We start from the raw sequence: 22,782 nt of genomic DNA on the forward strand, positions 1-22,782 counted from the left end.
AATCCACAGAGAGGCTGCTCCTCAGACGAGGCCACAAGCCAGACGAGGCCGCTCCTGACAATGAAGAGGCCGCTATGAACAAGGCCGATCCCAATGATGAAGTGGCCACTTTGGACAAGGCCACTATTGATGATAAAGAGGCCGCTCGGGAGGTGGCCACTAAACGTCGAGGCCACATGCCAACCAGGATGCTCCCCGGATTGATGCTGCTCTGGTGAGACCCCTCCAGCCAGGCCACTCCAGCGAAGCCATGGCTCAGGGCAGCGAGGCCGCTGGATGCAGAGCTATGGCTCAGGGCGGCGCTGCTTCTGACAACCCCAAATCTATCACTCCTACGACTACCCTAAGAGCCACTCTAACCGCTATTCTGCAATTCTTTTTTTTTTAAGATTTTATTTATTTATTTGACAGATAGAGATCACAAGTAGGGAGAAAGGCAGGCAGAGAGAGAGAGAGGAGGAAGCAGGCTCCCTGCCAAGCAGAGTGCCTGATGCAGGGCTCGATCTCAGGACCCCGAGATCATGACCAGAGCGAAAGGCAGAGACTTTAACCCACTGCGCCACCCAGGCGCCCCAGCTATTCTGCAATTCTAATGGCTATTCTAACTCCTCCTACTTTTATAAAGACTACTCTACCTTCTCCTACTTATCTAACGGCTATTCTAACACTTCCTACTTCTCTAACGGCTATTCTAACTCCTCCTAATTCTCTAACGGCTATTCTAACTCCTCCTACTTCTCTAACGGCTATACTAATTCCTCCTACTTCTCCCCCTTCCAAGGCTCACACATTAACCTTTATAGAGGTGGTTGAGCCTGCCCTACACACAAGTGGCCAATGAGATTTCAACTCACCACAGTTAATATATGTGCGCCCCACTGATTGGATATGGCTATCTGGCCTGTCCCGCTCCTATATCCGGGGATTACAGTTCTTCTGGCAATTCAGAACCCTACACAGCACTCTTCCCTTGCCCCCAAGGACACCAAACTCTTGGGAGACAGGCAGAATCTTCACACAGGCAGAATCTCCCATGGCCCCATAAGGCTCCCGCTACCTTCCATGGCCAACCGAGACACGCACCTCAGAGAGAAAAGCCTGTGCTCCCGACTCCCAGTCATCCTAATTTCAGATCCCGTGTCACTGCCCTCACGGTCTGCAGATCTGGGCTACAATCACCTCACCTATCCTAACCTATCCTTAGTTTGTGTTTGCAGACTTTTGTCCCCAAAACTCTAGCCAACAGGCCCTCCAGGATGGGGCCTCTGGAGCCACAGTGCAGGACTCTACCTGAAAACCAGAAGGAAACTCTTCCCTCACATTTGCACAAACCCTCCAGATGAGGAGACACCTGCAATGCCCCTGAGTGCACCCAAAATTCATTCTCCACCTTGGGGAAAAATTCGCATTTGGACACATCCCACAAACACCTACCTCCAGGCAGACACCCAGGTCATGGGCCTTAGTCAGAAGATGGAACCTGACATTTCCCTAGGACCTCAACGGAAACCTAGCTTAGGATTGCAGGCATCTGCCTCCAGAGGAAATCTCTGGAATACCTACATATGGTCCAACACTTGATCCCTGAGTCAAAACACAGAACACCTCCTGTAACCAGAAGGCAACCTGGCTCTTGGGAGCTGCGTACAACCATCAGGGTAGGAGAGACCTGCATGGCAGTTGAGCTCCCGTCATATTCTAAGGTCTCCCTGGACACAAGCCAGCATTGTGACCTGTCAGAATGAGGCTCCATGTCACCTCAGCACCCTGGGCACTTTGAACCAGAGACACCAGATCAAAAGTTCCTTGTTCCTGGGCTGGAAGGGGAAGCTGAGATGGGTTTTATAGCATCCATGCACTGACATCTACTATGACGTCTTTCCATATGGGAGACCACGGAACCATCAAAATGGACTCCTGTTGTCCCGCAGAAGGAAAGCTTGCTGTTCGGAGCAGCTCACAAGCCCCAGTCTGGGAAGACATCCGTGGCCTCATGAGGCCATCCTTCCATTCGTCGGCCATCATGGACACTAAACTCCAGCGTGAACAACAATGTGACCTGTCCCCTGACTCAGGTGCTGGAGATCTCGAGTCACACGCTACATATTGGAAATGCCAGGTGCTCGTACTGAACTGAACTGGCACATGTTCGTTCAGAATTCCGTCCTCACCCTCCTGGCCCACAAGCCCTCCGGATTGTTCATTCGGGAACCCAAACCCAGTCTTCTGCATTCCCTCCAGAAAGAAGAAGGGCCCTAGGAGTCTGCACAGAATCCCCACGTGAGGATTAACCTGAAAGGACTTCGACAGCACCCCAATGTCCTAGACCGCCCTGTGCACTAATGCTCTGTCTGACACAGCCTGAGTCCCGACCTCCCATCAGCCCCCCAGGTAGCAGGCCCCATATCCTGAAGGTGGGACCTGACATGTCCAGAGACAGTAATCTCCAACCAACCTGGGTATTCAGGCGTCTCTGCTCAGACCATAGCTCAAATCCCGGCTTATGGGGGAACTTCAAGCATCAAAGAGCACTCATCCTCCCACACGAAGTGAAAAGCTTGCTGTGGGGCTGGGATCTAACCCTCAGAGTGGGAGCAGGCTGCATGGCCCATGAGACGACACACACTCAAGACAGCCGCCCTGGTCACAAACCGGCATTTTGACCCTCAGGCTGAGCCAGCTTTCAAACCAGCCCCCTCGCTAGCTGGAACAGGAGCCCGCATATTGGTCTGGTCTAGTCCAGAAAGGCCCTCGATAGCGTGGGTGGTGGTCAAGATGAGATTTTGACCCAAAGTCAATTTACTTGCATCCTTGACCAGGAGGGCTGTGGCAGCAATTATGCAGAGGCAAAAGGAGAATCCAGCCACTACTGGATCTAGTTTCTTGCTAAGATAGGCTACTGGCCTTTGCCAAGTCCACAGAGTCTGAGTCAAAACTCCTTTCGCCTCCCCTGATATTTTATCCACATACAAGTGGAAGGGCTTGGTAACATCTGGGATGGCAAATGCGCTCAGTACTGCTGTTAGTAATTCCCAAAATGCTCCTTCTGTCTCAGGTATCTAGTCTATCATAGTGAACCCCCACCTTTGCCAGTTCGTAGGGAGGTTGGGCAATCTCCTCAACCACAGTATCCACAGCCTACAGTAGCTCACCGTCCAGAAACTACCTGACTTTTCGGAACGTGGTGGGGCGGGGATTCGGATGATCACCTGTTTCCTGGACTCAGTGAACACATTCCCTCATGGAGATCAAAGCTTAGATATGTGTCATGGCTCTGACAGAGCTGTGATTTCTTTGCTGACACCCGATACCGTTTTTAGGATTGCGTCTCCTCAGAGGTGGTTAGTACGCTTTCTGATCCCTTCTTTGCTTCCCAGGGAAGGGGATGCTGCCGAATATGAACAGCCGTAGGCATTGCCTTTAATTGTACCACCATTGGAGGTTGTCCCCTGTCCAAGCCAGGGGCTTCCCTTCAGCCCAGACCTCGGGAAACTCGACCTGTAGGATTTGGAGAAGGCTCCCCGCCTTTGTCTCCTCCAGTTTTGAAACTAGCTTGTAAACGACATATTCCTCTACTGCTGCCATAAACACCTGTACAGTGTATTGTCTCAAGGTTCCAGTTATGTCTCCTTCTGAGAACTGAATGCCAGCTCATAATTTGTGGAGATTCCTTCCCATCAAGTTATATGGGGCATTAGGGAGGACCAAAAATCAATGTTTCACTAACTCCCAAGGCCAGGTTTAAAGTCCTCTCTGACAAACAATCCAATCAAGAAATGGGCAGAGGACATGAACAGACTTGTCTGCAGAGAAGATATCCAGATGGCCAACAGACACATGAAAAAGTGCTCCACATCACTCGGCATCAGGGAAATACAAATCAAAACCACAATGAGATATCACCTCACACCAGTCAGAATGGCTAAAATTAACAAGTCAGGAAATGAGAGATGCTGGCGAGGATCGGAGAAAGGGGAACCCCCCTCCACTCTTGGTGGGAATCCAAGCTGGTGCAACCACTCTATACAACAGCATGGAGGTTCCTCAAAGTGTTGAAAATAGAACTACCCTATGACCCAGCAATTGCACTACTGGGTATTTACCTTAAAGATACAAACGCAGTGATCTGAAGGGGCACGTGTACCTGAATGTATATAGCTGCAATGTCTACAATAGCCAAACTATGGAAAGAACCTAGATGTACATCAACAGATGACTGGATAAAGAAGATGTGGTATATATACACAATGGAATACTATGCAGACATCAAAATAAATGAAATCTTGCCATTTGTGAGGATGTGGATGGAACTAGAGGGTATAATGCTTAGTGAAATAAGACAATCGGAGAAAGACAACTATCAAATGATCTCCCTGATATGAGGACGTGGGGATGCAACATGGGGGGTTGGGGGATAGGAGAAGAATAAATGAAACAAGATGGGATTGGGAGGGAGACAAACAATAAATGACCCTTAATCTCACAAAACAAACTGGGGTTGCTGGGGGGAGGTGGGGCTGGGGGAGGGGGAGGTGGTTATGGACATTGGGGAGGGTATGTGCTATCGTGAGTGCTGTGAAGTGTGTAAACCTGGTGATTCACAGACCTGTACCCCGGGGATAAAAATACATTATATGGTTATTTTTAAAAAAATGGAAGAATACCCAACTTTTGTAACAACCTGGACGGGACTGGAAGTGATTAAGCTGAGTGGAATAACTCAAGCAGAGAGAGTCAAGTATCATATGGTTTCACTTATTTGTGGAGCATAATAAATAACAAGGAGGACATTGGGAGATGGAGAGGAGAAAGAAGTTGAGGGAAATTGGAAGGGGAGGCGAACCATAAGAGAATATGGACTCTGAAACACAACCTGAGAGTATTGCAGGAGCGGGGTTGGGAGGTTGGGGGAACCAGGTGTTGGGTAATAGGGAGGGCACGTATTGCATGGAGCACTGGGTGTGGTGCAAAAGCAATGAATACTGTTATGCTGAAAAATAAATTAATTAATTAATAAAAAAGTCCTTTCTGTTGCCATTTATGTCTCACTGTGCCATTTGCTTCTTCTACCCAAACTTCTTCTCCAGATAGTTTTCACATAGGTTTAACTAAAGATGAAAACTGGGCTCCTGTGTCCACCAAAAAAATCAAGTGACTTCCCCTCCACTTCAATTTTTACTCTGCTGGCCAGCGTTGCCATTTTCCTTTTGGGGCACACCCTGGCCCAATGTCCTTTCTCCTTACAGTAAGCACACTATCTGAATCTTAGAATTCCCACCTGCCTTCTTTGTGCTTAGGCTTTTCCTTAAATTTACTATCCTCTACTTATCTCATATAATGCCAAAACCTTAACCAGTTTTTGTCTGTTTTTCATCCTTCTGTGCATCCCTGTTCTTAAACACTTTTTCTGCTATTCCCAATAGCTCATTCAGATTCTTTCATTCAAATCCTTCAATTTCCTGAGGATTCCTCCTTATATTCGGGCCTGACTGACTGGCAAAAGCAAGATTCACTGACCCCTGATTTTCGGGTGCCTCAGGGTCCATCAGGCTACACATTTTATAGGCTTCAATAAGCCTTTCTAGGAAAGCTCCTGGAGACTCATTCTTACCTTGAGTCACCGTATTAATTCTGGTTTAGGGTGAGTGCAACTTTTACTTCTGGAAATGCAGTTCCAGGATTTCAACATATCAAAGAACCATATTTGTTCTGAAAGTCTCCTATACGAATTTCCTTTAAGGCGGAATTCATCATACAAATTACAATTTACAAATTACAATTTATAATTGTATATATATGTATGTATTATAATTGTATAAAACACAAATTACAATTGTAATACAATTACAAATGACAAAAAACACTTAATAGATATGGTTAAATATCAAATGATGACCCTTATCAAAACATTAAAACTTTAGAAAATGTATAGAACCTCTGGAGTACTTACAGCATTTACCCAAATGTAACCCAAGGTGTATCATTGAATTAGGAGTACTTCCTGAGTAACTGAGCATATCAGGGAAAAGCCTATGAGTCAAAGAGATCTTATTTACAATTCTGGGTGGGCAACGAAAACCATTTACATTTTCTTAGAAACATCTCAATCTCTAGTGAAGACTACATATTAACCAATTGTGAACTGTTGCAAGAGCAGTTAAGCACAAAACATGTTTACCAACAGATTTCAAAAGCACAAACCTAGTTTCAGCAACTAGTGCCCTAGCACTTCATCCCATTTGTCATCCAAGCAAACCTTCAAAGCTTCAGGTTACCAAAGACTCTGAAAGCTACTTTCACAATTACCCATTAGAACCCTGAGACAGACAATTAACCATCAGTTCAGTCATCTCTTTGCTAACAGATTTCAAGTTCCACCTGGGTACATTCCACATCAGACTCCATGCTTTCCGGCCAGCAATGGGGAGTGGCTAGGCAGTCCATGTCAGGCCAGAGCAGGCAAGGAATTATCCAAAACAAAGGGAGTTTCAACAGCTGCTTGGGAATATTCCTTAAAGTCTCTCTCCCAAGTTAGACTAAACCACGTTGGCTCCAGTTATAGGCCTTAACACAGGAAATGAGTGAGGAAGAAGCTCCACATCCATTATGAGGAACAGTGAGACGAAAGTCAGAGTCCCCTTACTCTCTGCCTGTCCCATTCCCAAACACAACAAACAACACATCAGACAACAAAAAGACAAGAATTAGACAATTGCAGGCCCAGCGGTCCTGAAACTGGTGGGGATTTTCTAGGGGGACTCAAAACCCTGGACTGCCTATGGGGACTCGAACCCCCGATGACTGTCTCGGGTGACTCGACCTCCGGATGACCCCCTAGGAGTACATGAACCCCCTCACTACCTAGGGGGACTCAAATACCTTGTGACCGGATAGGGGGCTCGAACCTCCTGGTGACCATCTAGGGGGACTCGAACCCCCTGACCATCTAGCGGGACTTGAACCCCCCCGACCGCCAAGGGGGACTCTAACTCCATGTGATCTACCAACAGAAAATGGGGAATTCCCTCATCCTCTCCAGCCCTGGGGAGCATAGCTGCATCCAGCTTTTCCCCGGTGGGCCATACCCTGGAGCTCCAACCAGACAGACGGGCAAGATCCCAACACCTCCGGGGGCTTTTCCCATAAAATCTGATGCTGGCTCAGTTCTCATTGTTTGATCCCGGGCAAGCCCCCACTATTAGGGTCTGAGATCAAATTAAAGACACTGACACAAAGCGAAAATCAAGCAAAACTTTATTTCATGCCAAGCATCGAAAGTGAAACCGGCCAGTAGGGGCCATTTCTTAGGTACAGGCAATGACGATGAGGACACCATTGCCAATGACAAAGAGGTGAACATGACGAGGATGACAACTGTGAAGACACAGACTCTGCTCTTCTAGGTATCCTAAAATAAGCACCCATAGACATTCATTACATTCACGGATTTCCCTAAGTCCATTTCCTTGTTCCATCATTCTTCCTCCTCTCCAGAGCTTCGCTTCTTTTTTCCCCAGTACTTGCATTCCAGGTACCTCATTGGATCCTCTGGTTCTTTCATCTTCCTGAACATTGCATCCAGTCTACTAAAGAATCTTTTCATAAGGGCCTCTTCATTTTATTTTATTTTTTTTAGCACCTTTATTTCTGTGGTCCGAGACTTCCTGGTTCCTTCTAAGTTTTACTGATCCAGAGTGAGTATGCTGGCTGCTGCTTAAATCCTCCACCTGGCATGTGAAATGTACATCTTTCACTTTGATTTCTTGGCCATGACCAGTTCCTGTTCTTTTTCCTCGGCATCAGTTGATTCTTCCATCATTGCCTTAGTTCAGGTCTCTGAATTCTTTTCTGTATTCAAAAATTGCCTTCTGTTTTCTACCCTGAGAGTAATTCCTTTAGGATGTAGATGTCCTGGAGTGCCACTGTCGGACCCTTGATGGAGTTTCCGGTATATGTGTCATGCCGTCTGGGGTGGGATTTGTCTGTCCACTCTCTTTTGGGCCAGTCTTCTGCAGAGGCACTTGTTGCCTGCCGTTCGGAGTGTTTGAATCTGGAACCAATATGGTGAGTTTTATCTTGGTCAGCTCTGGTGTGCCTATAAAAAGAGACTTTCAACTCACTCAACGTTACTAAGGCCTGCTGAATGCTGTGGTCAAGAGAGAGGATGTGGGCAGGGCTTTCTTCTAGTCCCCAATGGAGCATCTGTTCTCCTGGTACTAAGCAACGTGGCCTGAGGAAGTTACTCCCAACTTGTTCACAGGGTTGGGACTACATGATTACAGGTGAGGCAGCTAAGGTCCGCACCGTCCTGTCTGTGGCCACTAGCTCGGGCTTTATGCTGAAGGTGGCAGAGCCCCAAGATTCTTTTGCCCACATCGAGACATCTCCATCACCAGTGCCTATCACGGATGCACAGCAAGAAACAATAATCATACCACTGTGTCTACAAGTATTGTTTTTGATCATGGTTTCCAGGCTGTCTGCACCCGGATGCTTGCTAGAGTGCTCTGCAGGAGAATCACAGTGTTCTCTATAGTCTATGACTGTCAAGCATACTTATCTGAGATAACCAGGCCTCAGCACCCTATGGTTGCAAGTACTCGTGGCATTCAGAACGTCTCCATTTTTACGCCAACAGCTTGGGCCAGCATCCAACTTGTGAGTTCCCAGTGTGCTCCGCTCTCCTGGGCCTTTGTCTTTGGCCATGGCTCCCTGCCCTCAACTTCTCCCCAAAGACATGAACACCCTTCTTCCATGGTCTCTGCGACTTCTTCTCTCTTTTGCCGTGGAGTTTGATTTCAAGGCTTCAGGTTCATTGATGCCATGGTTCCATTGATGTGGTGTTCTTCCTCTTGTGCTGATGGCTGAAGATAATCCTGGAGCTCCCAGACATTTCTGCAATCTCCCTGCCCTCCCAATGCACTACAGAGTCTTACCCAGCCATAAGAAAGAAGGAATCTTGAAACTTGCCACATGTGGCAGAAAGGTGGCGAGCATTGGGCTGCGGCCCATCTGTCAGTCACAGAAAGACAAAGAACATACAATTTCACTCAATCATGGAAGGAAAGGAACATGCGAAAAAGCAAGAAAAAAGGGACACACAAAGAGACTCTAACCGGGCACACAAAATTTGGTGTTTGATCCACGGCAGGTTATGGAGAGTCTGTGTTTCTAAAAGAGGATTAAATGAGACATTCATTGCAGGAAATGTGGCCACATGAGATAGTACATGAGTTTCAATATGTTAGAAGGTGAATTGTGATCCAAAGAAAAGCGGTTTCATATCTCTGAAAATGTCATTATAAGCGTTTTGTGAAACACACCCTCCCTCCCACCTCCCCACACACTCACAATTAAAAGATCCCAAAGAATTTAGAGAGCAAGTGAGGAGTAGCACTCATGGAAACAAAACTCAGAGAAAATACCTTAAGGAAAAAAAGTATCAATGACAGAAACTGACAAAACCAGAAAAAATAACTTCTTACCTTTCAGGAATTAATTAAAGCATTGAGGATTAACTCTCCTAAACAACCTAACCTAAAAGTTCCCTACACACAAGTGTACCAGCAAATGGAATACCTAAGAGAAAAGGATAAATTCCAAGACACATACCCACTAGCAAGACTAGGTCATGAACATAGACATCTGACATCCCAGGTAATGACAAAAGTGTTTGAAGCAATCCTAAAGCACCTCCCACTACCGAAAAAACCAGGTCAAACCAATTCGCTGGTCAACACTCCGAGACATTTAAAGAAGGCAATACTGGTTCTTCTCATCTATTCCTTAAATGTAGGAAGAGGGAAGAATCTAATTTGCAATGTTTAAAGACCGAATTCAGATAAGGACAACACAGGAAACCAATTGCATACAATTTTCATCAGTAAATAATAAAATTATACTTCATTTCTTTCCCATTTCTTTCTTCATCTACATGTGAAATGGCCTGTTTTTCTTTCTTTCCACACGTTTCCTTTTGTTTGGGAAGACAACCTTTCATCCCTCATACTTTTGTGAGATAGTGTTCCCTGATTCTTTAGTTGAATATACCACCAAGTGCTCATCAACAGCATATATGCCACACCACCTCCATACCATGAAATGGTTCCCTCATTCTTCGCGTGTCTCATCCGTCTGTAACCCTCAGCTTGATTCCCAGAGTCCTGAGTCTCTCCTGGTTTGTCTACCTGTCTGATTTCTTTTCCTTCTGTTTTCCCTTGTTTTTACTATGTCCATGGTACTCTTCATGGGCCACATATTAGTGAAGCCATATGATATTTCCGTTGGACTCCTCCAATTTCATTGAGAATAACCCAGCCCTGTGTCACTAATGTCAATGCGAGTATCGGGGCTTCATCTCCCTTGATGTCAGAGGGATCAACTGTGGCCTGGATGGACCACACCTTCTTTATCCAGTAGCCAATTGAAGGGCATCTTGGCTCCTTCCACAGTTCTGCTAGAGTGGGCATGGCAGGCAATCCATATAGGTAGTTCCTTTTCCTCTGAATTAAAAGAGTTGGTCAACATGGCTCTCCCTATGACCTTGGCATGTAATGTTAACTGATGATGACAGGTGTGCTGTCCAGGGCTCTTCTTTCAGGGGTAGCGACATGCAGAATGTCACTCTCCTTGAAGCCTTTTCAAATGTGTTTCAGGTAAAGTCAGGTAAAGAGAGCCCTCATCCCTTACGGCTGGTGTTTCAGAATACCAGGAGATCAGGACAGACAGCACAATGCATCCAAGCCCTAGCATGTTTCCTTGAAATGTGGCATTCCTTCCCTTATTCCTTCCCTTATTTTCCAAGCTGACCAATCACCAAGGGCAGACCCTTCTCCATAGAACAAATTTGGAAAAGAACCTACGAAAGGATGCTCTCACTCATAGGATATCAAACCTCCCAGAGATCTTCTGATATCCAAGAGGCCTCCCTGTTGATTGAGTGGAAATAGGACATTGCAGTGGAAATAGGAACACCTGGCTCTCTGTGGAGATATGTTGGCTGAAAGGATGGTATACTGAATGTCATGGAATTTTCCCTTTGTATATAAAGGTGTAGTGAGAGAGAAGCCGCAAAGACCACCTGAGTTCATGAGCAGGCAATCAGGGCTCTTTTTTGGTCCTTCCCAGGGCTTCCTACCTAAAGCCATAGGACACATAGCTCATGAGAGAGGGATTGCTGCTCCAGTGAAGTCAGCGTCTGTGATGTCACAAGGTTTTGAGCTCCTTGCAACCATTCCTCCCCAAACCATGTCTAATCACGCCACATGGCTTTAGTAGTCATGGGTCAGTCAGGAGGTACATAAGCCCTCCCAAACCGTTGGATCTTCCTGGGTATTTCAAGACCTTTTGTGAAGTGAGTCGTTTTCACCTTCTCCATGGCCAAATTTATAGTCTTTGGCAGGGACTGTCATCACCATCCCTCTGCACTCCTGAGGAGGACAAGGATCCACAATTCCATCTGACCCCAAAAGGTCAAGAAATGGTCAGGACTACAACCATGCCTCAGGCCAGGAAATCCACGCTCCACACATGTGCATGGTCCTCTGACCCAATCAGGACCCTTGTATCCAGGAAAAGGCCCCCCGAGGAAAGCTCCCAGTGAATACCACAACCATGTCAAAGACATGCTTGTAGTCTTCAACAGGGAGGACACGACTTCCTCTAACATCTCGAGTAACTGTACCAAGAAGGCCTCCCCATCTTCCAAGCTGACCAAGCACCAAGGCAGAACATACACCCTAGAAACTTAGGCCCAGGACTGACTCATTGGTTTGGAGCCAACATGAGCAAGCAATGAACCTGGTGGAGGAGACACATTGCCCACGTGTAGCCATCGGAAAGGCTTCCATGCCAGTTTTGGGAAGACAACATATATCTACCAAAGGACGCCTTGAAGAGGATTCAATGGCTTAAGATCCCTGAGCATTCCCGTAGGGTGGTGCAGTTTCCTTCTGTGAAACTAAATGGAGATTTTGCAGCACAAGGCTGCCTTAAGCCTCCCATTATCATTCTGCAATGTTGGTTTTTTTTTTTCCTGCAGTGGTTTTGATGGGATAAACACACAGTGCCTCTTGTGGATGATGAGCATATTCTAAAGGAGCCAGTTGAGGAGGAACAATGGAGAAGAAGAGGCCATTGCAGTGGGACAGAGATTGGATGCTCCATGCTGGTGGGGAGATGCAGGAAGACAAAGAAGAGGAGAACAAGCAAGGGAGCTCAGAGCCAAGGTCTGGCATTGTAAGATGGTGGGAGTTGCTCTGGACCTGGCTGCGTCCTGTAGGGAAATAGGTCCAAATTGAAAAAAGCATCCTCTGGCCCCAGTCAATCCTTATCTACAGGTTTTTTTTTTGTCGTTGTTGTTTTTCAACTATGTGCTTGCATGTATGGGACAGAGAGAGACAGTGAAAACATAATCAGTGAGGGAGCTGGAGAGGGAGAAGCAGACTTGCCTCTGAGTCAGGAACCTGAGGTGGGAGACATTGCAATGAGCCTGGGATAAGTAGCAGAGCTGAAGGCTGCTTCTGAACTGATGGAGAAACCCCTGGACACAATCTTTGTCTTCCTAACACATCATTTTTCTAGACAAGAACTCCTGCTCTGTTATTGTTTAGAAATGCTGGGGATAAGGTTGTGGCTTGGGCTGCTGTGGCTTGCTCTATACAACGTGCCGCTAGAGCTGGCATAGCTGGTGGCCTCGAAGTATGGCGCTTGGCTTTAGATACGCTCTTCTCCCAAGCATATTTGGGCGACGAGAATTGCTAGTTTGGAAGGATGAATAACACGATGTCTTGTGTTGCTCTGCTTCTGTGGATGGTGCTTAGGGTCTTCTATGCCTCGGAATCTGGATCTCTGTCTCTTTCCCCAGATGAGGGAGGTTTGCTGCACTTATTTCTCAAAGAAATGTTGGGACTACTATTTTCTCTATCTTCTAGGTCCCCTACAATAAGCACCCGTAGACATTCATTGCAGTCACGGATTTCCCTACGTCCAATGTCATTTTCCATCATTCTTCCTTCTCTCCTTTGCTTCGCTTCTTTTTTTTCCCAGTACTTGGATTCTAGGTACCTCATTGGATCGTCTTGTTCTGCCAACTTCCTGAACTTTGCTTCCAGCCTGCTAACAAATCTTTTCAAAAGGGCCTCTTCATTTCATATAATATGTTTTGCATCTTTATTTCTGTGGTCTGAGACTCCCTGATTCCTTCTAAATTTTTCTGATCCAGAATGAGTATCCTGGCTGCTGCTTAAATCCTCTACCTGGCGTTTGAAATGTACAGGTTTCACTTTGATTTCTTGGCCATGACCAGTTCCTGTTCTTTTGCCTTGGATTCAATTGATTCTTCCATCTTCGCTTTAGTTCAGGTCTCTGCATTCTTCTTTGTATTCAAAAATCGCCTTCTGTTTTCTACCCTGAGAGTAATTTCTTTAGGATGAAGATGCCACGGATTGCGACCAGATGACCCTTGATGGAGTCTCCGGTATATGTGGCATGTCCACTTTTGTGGGTTGTAGCTTTCCACTCTCTTTTGTTCCAGTCCCCTGCGAAAGCACTCGTTGCCTGTGATTCAGTGTGTTTGGTGTCTGGACCCAATATGGTGAAGTTTAGCTTGATCAGCTCTGGTGTGCCTATGAAAGGAGACTTTCAACCCATCCAACGTTACTAAGTCCTGCTGAATGCTGTGGTCAAGAGAGAGGATGTGGTCAGGGCTTTCTTCTAGTCCCCAGTGAAGCGTCTATTCTCCCGGTACTAAGCAACGTGGTCTGAGGAAGGTAGCCCCAACAGGTTTCCAGGGTTTGAACTATGATTGCAGGTGAGGCAGCTAATGTCCAGACCATCCTGTCCGTGGTCACTAGCTCGGGCTTTATGCTGACGGTAGTAGAGCTCCAAGATTCATTTGCCCCCATCAAGGCATCTCAGTGAACAGTGCCTATCACAGATGCACTGCAAGAAACAATAATCATACTACTGTGTCAACAAGTGTTGTTTCTGATCATGGTTTCCAGGCTGTCTGCACCCGGTTCCTTGCTGGTGTGCTCTGCAGGAGAAACACAGGTTTCTCTGGAGTCTATGTCTGTTAAGCATGGTGACCTGAGATACACAGGCTTCAAGACACTTTGGTTGCAAGTACTTGTGCCATTCAGAGCATCCTGCACTATGGCTCCAGAGGCCCGATTCTGTAGGGCCTGTAGGCCAGGACTTTTGGGACAAAACTCGGGATCGGGTTGGGGCGAGGAGTTGGTAGGCCCGATCTGCGGACCGTGAGGACAGTAGGGGGGGATGTGAAATGACACATTCAGACGCATTTCTGTCTGGGTTGTTTCTCTTGGTTGGCCACAGAATGGAGCGTTAGCCTGATGGGGCCATGGGAGATTCTTTCGCTGTGAGGATTCTGCTTGGCTCCCAAGTGTTTGGTGTCTTTTGGGGGGAAGGAAACAGTGATTTTTCCATCTCAGGGATCCCACCATAGCAGGGATTCCAGAGTCGGTTCTGTGTCCTGGCACCTGGAGAACATGAATGAGGGTGAGGATTTGGGCCTAGGGTCATGTCAGGCCCAATATGCGGGCTCCTGGTCCAGACAGCGAGGGGACTGGTTTGAAAGTCTTCTCAGGCAGTGGGTCACAATGCCTGTTTGTGGCCAGAGCAGTCCTCCTGGGTGAGCGTGGTCTCATGGGCCATGCAGGTGGCTTCTACTCTGAGGGTTAGACACCTATCCCCACAGCAAGCTTTTCCCATCGTGGAGAAGGAGGAGTGTTCTCTGATGCTTGAGTTTCCCCCTTAGGCTGAGATTTGAGCTATGGTCAAATGATGGTCAAATTTGAGCTACGCCTTAATTCCAGATTGGGTATAGATGACAGTCTCTGACCCTGGCACGTCCTACCTGCAGGATATGGAACTTGCTACCTGGGGGGGTTGATGGTCAGTCTGGGCTCAGGCTGTGTCAGACAGAGCATTAGTGCACAGGGAGGCCTAGGACATTGGGGTGTGGTCGAGGTCCTTGCAAGTTGTTCCTCACATGGGGATTCTGGGCAGACCACTAGGGCCATTCTTCTTTCTGGAGGACAGGCAGAAGACTTCGTTTGGGCTCCTGAATGAACAATCTGGAGAGCTGGTGGGCCAGGAGTGTGAGGAATGAATACTGAATGCACAAGTGCCGGTTCCATTGAGTTCCCTGCACATGGCATTTCCAATGTGCAGTCTCTGTTTCAAGATCGCCATCACATGAGTCAGGGCCCATGTCAGATGGTCGCTCACGCTAGAGTTTGTGTCCGTGATGGCCGATGAGTGGAGGGGTGGCCTCAAGAGGCCATGGATGTCTTCCCAGGTGGGGGCTTGTGACCTGCTCCGAACAGCAAGCTTTCCTTCTGTGGGACAGGGGGTGTCCGTTTGGATGGCACGAGGGTCCCACGAATAGAATGACATTGTAGCAGAAATCACCACATAGATGCCTGGAAAACCAGCTCCACTTACATTTGCAGCAAAGGAACAAGGCGGTTTTGATCTGTTAGCTCTGTGGCAAAGTGCCCAGGGGCTGAGGTAACAAGGAACCTCATTCTGATGGGTCACAAGCTGTCTTGTGTCCAGGGAGACCTTAGAATGTGGTGGGGGCTCAGGCGCCATGCAGGATTCTCCTCCTCTGAGGGTTGGACGCAGTTTCCAAGAGCCAGATTGCTTTCTGGGGACCAGAGGTGTTCTGTTTTGTGGCTCAGAGATCAAGTGTTGGACCATATGTAGGTATTCCAGAGTTTGCCTCTTGAGGCAGATGCCTGCGAACCTACACTAGGGTTCCGTTGAGGTCCTAGGCGTATTTCAGGTTCCATCTTCTGACTCAGAGCCATTGACAAGGGTGTCTGCCTGGAGGTAGGTGTCGCGCCTGTGTCCAAATGTGCATTTTTCCCACGGCTGCCAAAGACTTTGCGGTTAGTTCAGGGACATTGAAGGTTTCTCTCAATCTGGAGGATTTGTGCAAATATGACAGGCAGAGTTTACTTCTGGTGGGCAGACAGAGTCCTGCCCCGTGGCTCCAGGGACCCCACCCTGGAGGGCTTGTCAGCGAGGGCTTTGGGGACAAAAGTCTGCAAACACAAACACGGGATAGTGTTAGGGGCGAGGTGTTGAAAGGTCTATCTGCAGGCGGTGAACTCAGTGCCTCAGGATCTGAAATGAGGGCAACAGGGAAGCAGGAGCACAGGCTTTTCTGTCTGGGTTGTGTGTCTCAGTTGGCCACGTAATGTAGCGTTAGCCTAATGGGGCCATGGGAGATTCTGCCTCTGTGAGGATTCTGCCTGGCTCCAAAGGGTTTGTTGTCTTTTGGGAGGAAGGGAAGAGTGCTGTTTCCATCTCAGGGTTCCCACCATAGCTCAGATCCAGAGCTGTCTTCTGGGTCCAGGCACCTGGAACACATGACCCTGGTTGCATATCGGGGCCTAGAGTCATGTCATAACAGATACGGGGCTCCTGGTTAAGCTGGCGTGGGGCTGGTTTGAAACCGGCTCAGGCAGATGGTTACAATGCTTGTTTGTGGCCAGGGCAGCCTTCTGTGTGGGTGTGGTCTCATGGGCCATTCAGGTGTCTCCCACTCTGAGGGTTACACCCCCATCCCGACAGCAAGCTTTTCGCATTGTGGGGAACGAGGAATGCTCTTTGATGCTTGAGGTTCACCCATAGGCCTAAATTTGAGTATGGTCTGGGCACAGACCCCTGAATACCCAGGTTGGTTAGAGATGACATTCTCTGGCCTTGACACATCCCACCTGCAGGTTAGGGGGCCCGATACCTGGGGGGCTGATGGGAGGTCGTGACTCAGGCTTTGTCATAAAGAGCTTTAGTGCACAGGGCGGCCTAGAACATTGGGGTGCTGTCGAGGTTCCTGCAGGTTGATCCTCACGTGGGAATTCTGGGTAGACACCTATGGCCCTTTTTCTTTCTGGAGGGCAGGCAGAAGAAGGCGTGTGGCTCCCGAATTAACAATATGGAGGGATGGCGGGCCAGGAGGTTGAGGATGAATTCTGAATGCACAGGTGCCAGTTCCGTTCAGTACCGAGCACTTGGCATTTCCACTCTGCAGCGTCTGACTTGAGATCTCCAGCACCTGAGTCAGGGCACGTGTCAGATGGTAGCTCATGCTGGAGTTTGTGTCCATGAAGGACAACGAGTGGAGGGGTGGCCTGAAGCCATGGAGGTCTTCCCAGGCTGGGGCTTGTGAGCTGCTCCAAACAGCAAGATTTCCTTCTGTGGGGCAGGGGGTGTCTGTTTGGATGGCACCAGGGTCCCCCATATGGAAAGACTTTGTAGCAGAAATCACCGCATGGATGCCTGAAAAGCCCAGCTCCGCTTTCACTTCCAGCCGAGGAACAAGGCGGTTTTGATCTGGTAGATTTGTGGAAAAGTGCCCAGGGGCTGAGGTGACAGGGAGCCTCATTCTGATGAGTCACAAGCTGTCTTGTGTCCAGGGAGACCTTAGAATATTTTGGCGGCTCAGGCGCCATGAGGATTCTCCTCCCCTGAGGGTTGGACGCAGCTCCCAACAGCCAAGTAGCCTTCTGGGGATAGGATGTGTTCTGTTCTGTGGCTCAGGAATCAAGTGTTGGACCATACGTAGGTATTCCAGAGTTTGCCTCTGGAGACAGATGCCTGCACCTAAGCTAGGGTTCCATTGAGGTCCTCGGGCTATGTCAAGTTCCATCTTCTGACTAGGGCCATTGACCTGGGTGTCTACCTGGAGGTAGGTGTCTGGCATGTGTTTTAATGCACCAATTTTCCAAGTCGCATTAAAACAAATTTGGGATGGGCTCAGGTGCATTGCATGTGTCGCCCAATCTGGAGCGGTTGTGTAATTGTAACAGGCAGTTTCCTTGTGGAGTCCAGGCAGAATCCTGCACTGTGGCCCCAGTTGCCACATTCTTGAGTGTCTGTGGGCCAGGGCTTTGGGGACAAAAGTCTGCAACCACAAACTCGGGATAGGGTGAGGGGAGATGTGATGGCAGGCCTCATCTGCAGACTGTGATGACAGTGTCTCAGGATCTAAAATTACGGTGATGTGGAGGTGGGAGCACAGGCTTTTCAGTCTGGGTTGTGTGTCTCGGTAGGCCACGGAATGGAGGTGTTGCCTCATTGGTCCATTGGAGATTCTGCTTCTGTGGGGATTTTAGATGGCTCACAAGGTTTTTCTGTCTTTCTGGATGAAGGGAAGAGAGGTGTTTTCCGTCTCAGGAGACCCGCTAAAATATGGATTCCAGAGTTGGCTTCTGGGTCCGGGCGCCTGGAGAAACTGACCAAGGGTGAGGATTTTGGCCTAGGGGCATCACAGGCCCAATATCCAGCCCCTGGTCCAGCTTGCCAGGGAGCTTGTTTGAAAGCAGTCTCAGGCTGATGGTCACAATGCCTGTTTGTGCTCAGGGTGACCTCCTACGTGGGCTTGTTCTCATGGGCCATGTAGCTGGCTCCCACTCTGAGGGTTTCACCCTCATCTCCACAGCAAGCTTTTCCAGCCGTGGGGAAGGAGGAGTGCTCTTTTGTGCTTGAGATTCCCTCATAGGCCTGGCTTTGAGTTATGGTCTGGGCACAGATGCCTGAACACACGGGTTGGTTAAAGATGACAGACTTGGGCCATAGCTGGTCCCACCTGCAGGAGATGGGGCCCGCTACCATGGTGGCTGACTGGAGGTTGGGGCTCAGGCTGTGTCAGACAGAGCATTAGTGAACAGAGAGGCCTGGATATTGGGATTCTGTCTAGGGAGGTGCAGGGTTATCCTCACATGGGGATTCTGGACAAACACGTCTTCTTTCTGGAGAGCAGGCAGAACACTATGTTGTTTCTCCAGATTTCCCAATCTGGAGGGCTTTCTGTCCAGTAGGGTGAGGATGGAAGTCTAAATGCTCAAGCGCTGGTTCAGTTCAGTGCCGTGTACATGGCACTTCCAATATGCCGTGTCTGAAGATATCTCCAGCACCTGAGTCAGGACGAGTGTCGGATGGTTGCTCACACTGGAGTTTGTGTCTTTGATGGCCGAAGAATGGAGGGGAGGCCTCATGAGGCCATCAAGGTTTTCCAAGGCTGGGGCTTCTGAGCTGCTCCCAACAGCAAACTTTCCTTCTGTGTGACAGGATGAATCCGATTTGATGGCTCCATTGTACCCCATATGGAAAGACTTGGTAGCAGAACTCACTACGTAGATGTCTGGAAAGCTCAGCTCAGCTTATTCTTTCAGCCCAGCAACAAGGCAGTTTTGATCTGGTTGCTCTGAGTGAATTGCCCAGGGGGCTGAGTTGACAGAGAGTCCAAAGTTGATGGGTCACAATGATGGCTTGTGTCTAGGGAGACCTTAGAATGTGGCGGGGGCTCAGGCACCATGCAAGATTCTCCTCCCCTGAGGGCTGGGCCAGCTCCCAAGAGCCAGTTTGCCTTCTGGGGACAGGATGTTTTCTGTTTTGTGGCTCAGGGGCCATGCGTTGGACAATTTGTAGGTATTCCAGAACCTACCTCTGGGGACAGATGTATCCAAACCTCAGCTAGCTTTTTGTTCAGTTCCTAGGGGCATGTCAGTTTCCATCTTCTGACTCAGGCCATTGACCAGGGTGTCTGCCTGGAGATAGGTGTCTGGCATGTGTCAGACTGCACATATATGTCCAGAGAGGCCAACGAAATTGGGTGAGCTTGGGGTCTTTCAGGTGTCTCCCAATCTGGAGATTTTGTGCAACAGAGATGGGCAGAGTTTTCATCGGGAGGGCAGGCAGCGTCTTGTGCTGTGGCTCTAGAGGCTCATCCTGGAGGGACTGTCGGCCAGGGCTTTGGGTCAAAGTATACAAATACAAACTGTGGTTAGGGTGAGGGTGAGGTGATGGCAGGCCCTAACTACAGACCATGAGGGCAGTGCCTCGGGATCTGAAATTAGGGTGAAGGGGAGGCGGGATAACAAGCTTTTCTGTCTGAGTTGTGTGTTTCGACTGGGTACAGAATGTGTCTCGGTAGGCCTCAGAATGGAGGGGTGGCCTCATGGGTCCATGGGAGATTGTGTGTCTGTGGGGATTTTTGCATTGCTGCAAAGCTTTTGGTGTCTTTCTGGATGAAGGGAAGAGAGCTGTTTTCTGTCTCAGGGGTCCTGTCATCGCAGGGATTCGAGAGTGGGCTTCTGGGTCCAGGTACCGGGAGAACCCAACCGAGGGTGAAGATTTGGGCCTAGGGGCATGTCAGGCATGCTAGGCAGGCTCCTGGTAAAGCTAGCGAGGGGGCTTGTTTGAAAGCGGGCTCAGGATGAGGGTCACAAATGCCTTTTTATGACCAGGGCCACCCTCATATTTTGGCGTGGTCTCATGGGCCATGCAGCTGTCTCCTACTCTGAGGGTTTGACCCCACCTCCCCAGCAAGCTTTTCCTGCCTTAGGGAAGCTGGAGTGTTCTTTTGGGCTTGAGATTCCCCCATAGGCTGGGATTTTAGCTAAGGTCTGGGCACAGATGGCTGAACACCCAGGTGGGGTAGAGATGACAGCCTTGGGGCCGGAAGCTCCCACCTGCAGGATAAGGGGTCTGCTACGTGTGGGGCTGACTAGAAGTCGGGGCTCAGGCAGTGGCAGACAGAGCATTAGTGCACAGGGCAGACGAGGATATTGGGTGCCGTTGAGGACCATGCAGGTTGATCTTCATGTGGGGATTCTGGACAGACCCAAAGGGCCCTTCTTCTGAGAGGCAGGTCGAAGTCTGTGTTGTGGCTCCAGAATTTCCAATCTTGGGGGCTTGCAGGCCAGGAGGTTGATGATGGAAATCTGAACGCACAAGGGCCAGTTCACTTCAGTGCCGAGCCCACGGCAGTTCCAATATGCAGTGTCTGAATTGAGATCTCCAGCGCCCAAGTCTGGGCAAGTGTCAGATGGTCGTTCACGCTGGTGTTTGTGTCCATGATGGCCGACGAATGGAGGGTTGGCCTCAAGAGACCATGGAGGTTTTCCTAGGCTGGGGCTTGTGAACCGCTCCGACCAGCAAGCTTTCCTTCTGTCGGACAGGGGAAGTCCATTTTGATGGCTCCAGTGTCCCCCAAATGGAAAGACTTGTTGGCAGAGCTCACCACATGGATATATGGAATGCTGAGCTCAGCTAACACTTGCAGCCCAGGAACAAGGCAGTATCAATCTGGAGGCGCTGGGGTGAAGTGTGCAGGACGATGTGTTGACAGGGTGCCTCATGCAGATGGGTCACAGTGCTGTTATTGTCCAGGGAGACCTTAGAATGTCAACGGTCTTCAGGTGCCATGCAGGATTCTACCCTGCTACAGTTTGGACCCAGCTCCCAAGAACCTGGTTGCCTTCTGGGGACAGGAGGTTTCTATTTTGTGGTTCAGGGACGAAGAGCTGTACCATGTGTATGTATTCCAGAACTTGCCTCTGTGGACAGATACCAGGAAACCTAAGCTAGAGTTCCGTTGATGTCCTATGGTCATGTCAGGTTCCACCTTCTGACTCAAGGCCATTGACCTGGGTGTATGCCTACATATAGGTGTCTGGCATGTGTCAGACTGAACATTTTCGTCCCCTTTATCATCAAGAGTGGCCTTGTCTAAAGCGGCAGCTTCATCATCGGGATCGGCCTTGTCAATAGTGGCCTCTTCATTGACAGGACTGGCCTCGTCTGGGGAGCAGCCTCTCTGGGGATTGGACTTGTCAGAGTGGCCTCATTGGGGGCAGAGGCTGTGTTGTCAGGGTGGTCGTCCTCCTCATCCTCGCCTCTTTTTCATCAGGAGCGGCTTCCTCGTCCTCGTCGCCTCTACGTAACAGATGGCCCCAGCTTCTCTGTTTGGTTTCTGATGCTTGGCATGAAATAAAGCTTTGCTTGATTTTCACTTTGTGTCAGTCTTGATCCTTTGGTCACGGACCCTAACATTGGCGGCTAATCCAGGATCAAACAAGGAGATCTGAGCCAGCATCGGAATTTATTGGAAATGCCTCCGGAGGTGTTGGTATCTTGTCTGTCTGTCTGGTTGGAGCTCCATGGTATGGCCCCCTGGGAAGAAGCTGGACGCAACCATGATCCCCAGGGCTGGAGTGGATGCAGAGATGCCCCATTCCTCTGCTCACAGATCGACAGGTGTTTGAGTCCCTCTTGTCAGTCAGGGTGGGTTTCGAGTCCTCCTAGATTTTCAGGGGTTTTGAGTCCCCCTGGACTGTAAACAGGGGGTTCAAGTCCCCCTAGATGGTCAGGGGGTTCAAATCCCCCTAGGCGGTCAACAGTGGGTTCAAGTGCCCCTAGGCAGTCATGGGGTTTGAGACCCCGAGGCGGTCATTGGCGGTTCAAGATCCCTAGGCAGCCAGGCACTTTGAGTCCCTCTAGGATCCCCACCAGTGGCAGGACCGCTTGGCCTGCAGTTGTGTTTTTGTTGTCTATTGTGTTGTTTGTTGTGTTTGAAGGAATGGGGCAAGCAAAGAGTAAGGAGACTCTGACTTTCGTCTCTCTGTTCCTCATAATAGATGTGGGGTTTCTTCCTCAGTCATTTCCTGTGTTAAGGGCTATAACTGGAGCCAACTGAGGTAGACTAAGTCGGGACAGAGACTTTAAGGAATATTCCCAAGCAGCTGCCGAAACTCCCTTTGTTTCGGGCAATTCCTTGCCTTCTCTGGCCTGATGTGGACTGCCTAGCCACGCCCCCTTGCTGGTGGGAAAGCATGGCGTCTGAAGTGGAATGGGCCCAGGTGAAACATGAAATCTGTTATTAAAGAGATGACTGAACTGATGGTAATTGTCTGTCTCGGGGTTCTAATGGGTAATTGTGAAAGTAGCTTTCAGAGTCTTTGGTAA

The sequence above is a fragment of the Meles meles genome, chromosome Y, assembly GCF_922984935.1.
Source record: "Meles meles chromosome Y, mMelMel3.1 paternal haplotype, whole genome shotgun sequence".
In the NCBI taxonomy this organism is placed as follows: Eukaryota; Metazoa; Chordata; class Mammalia; order Carnivora; family Mustelidae; genus Meles; species Meles meles.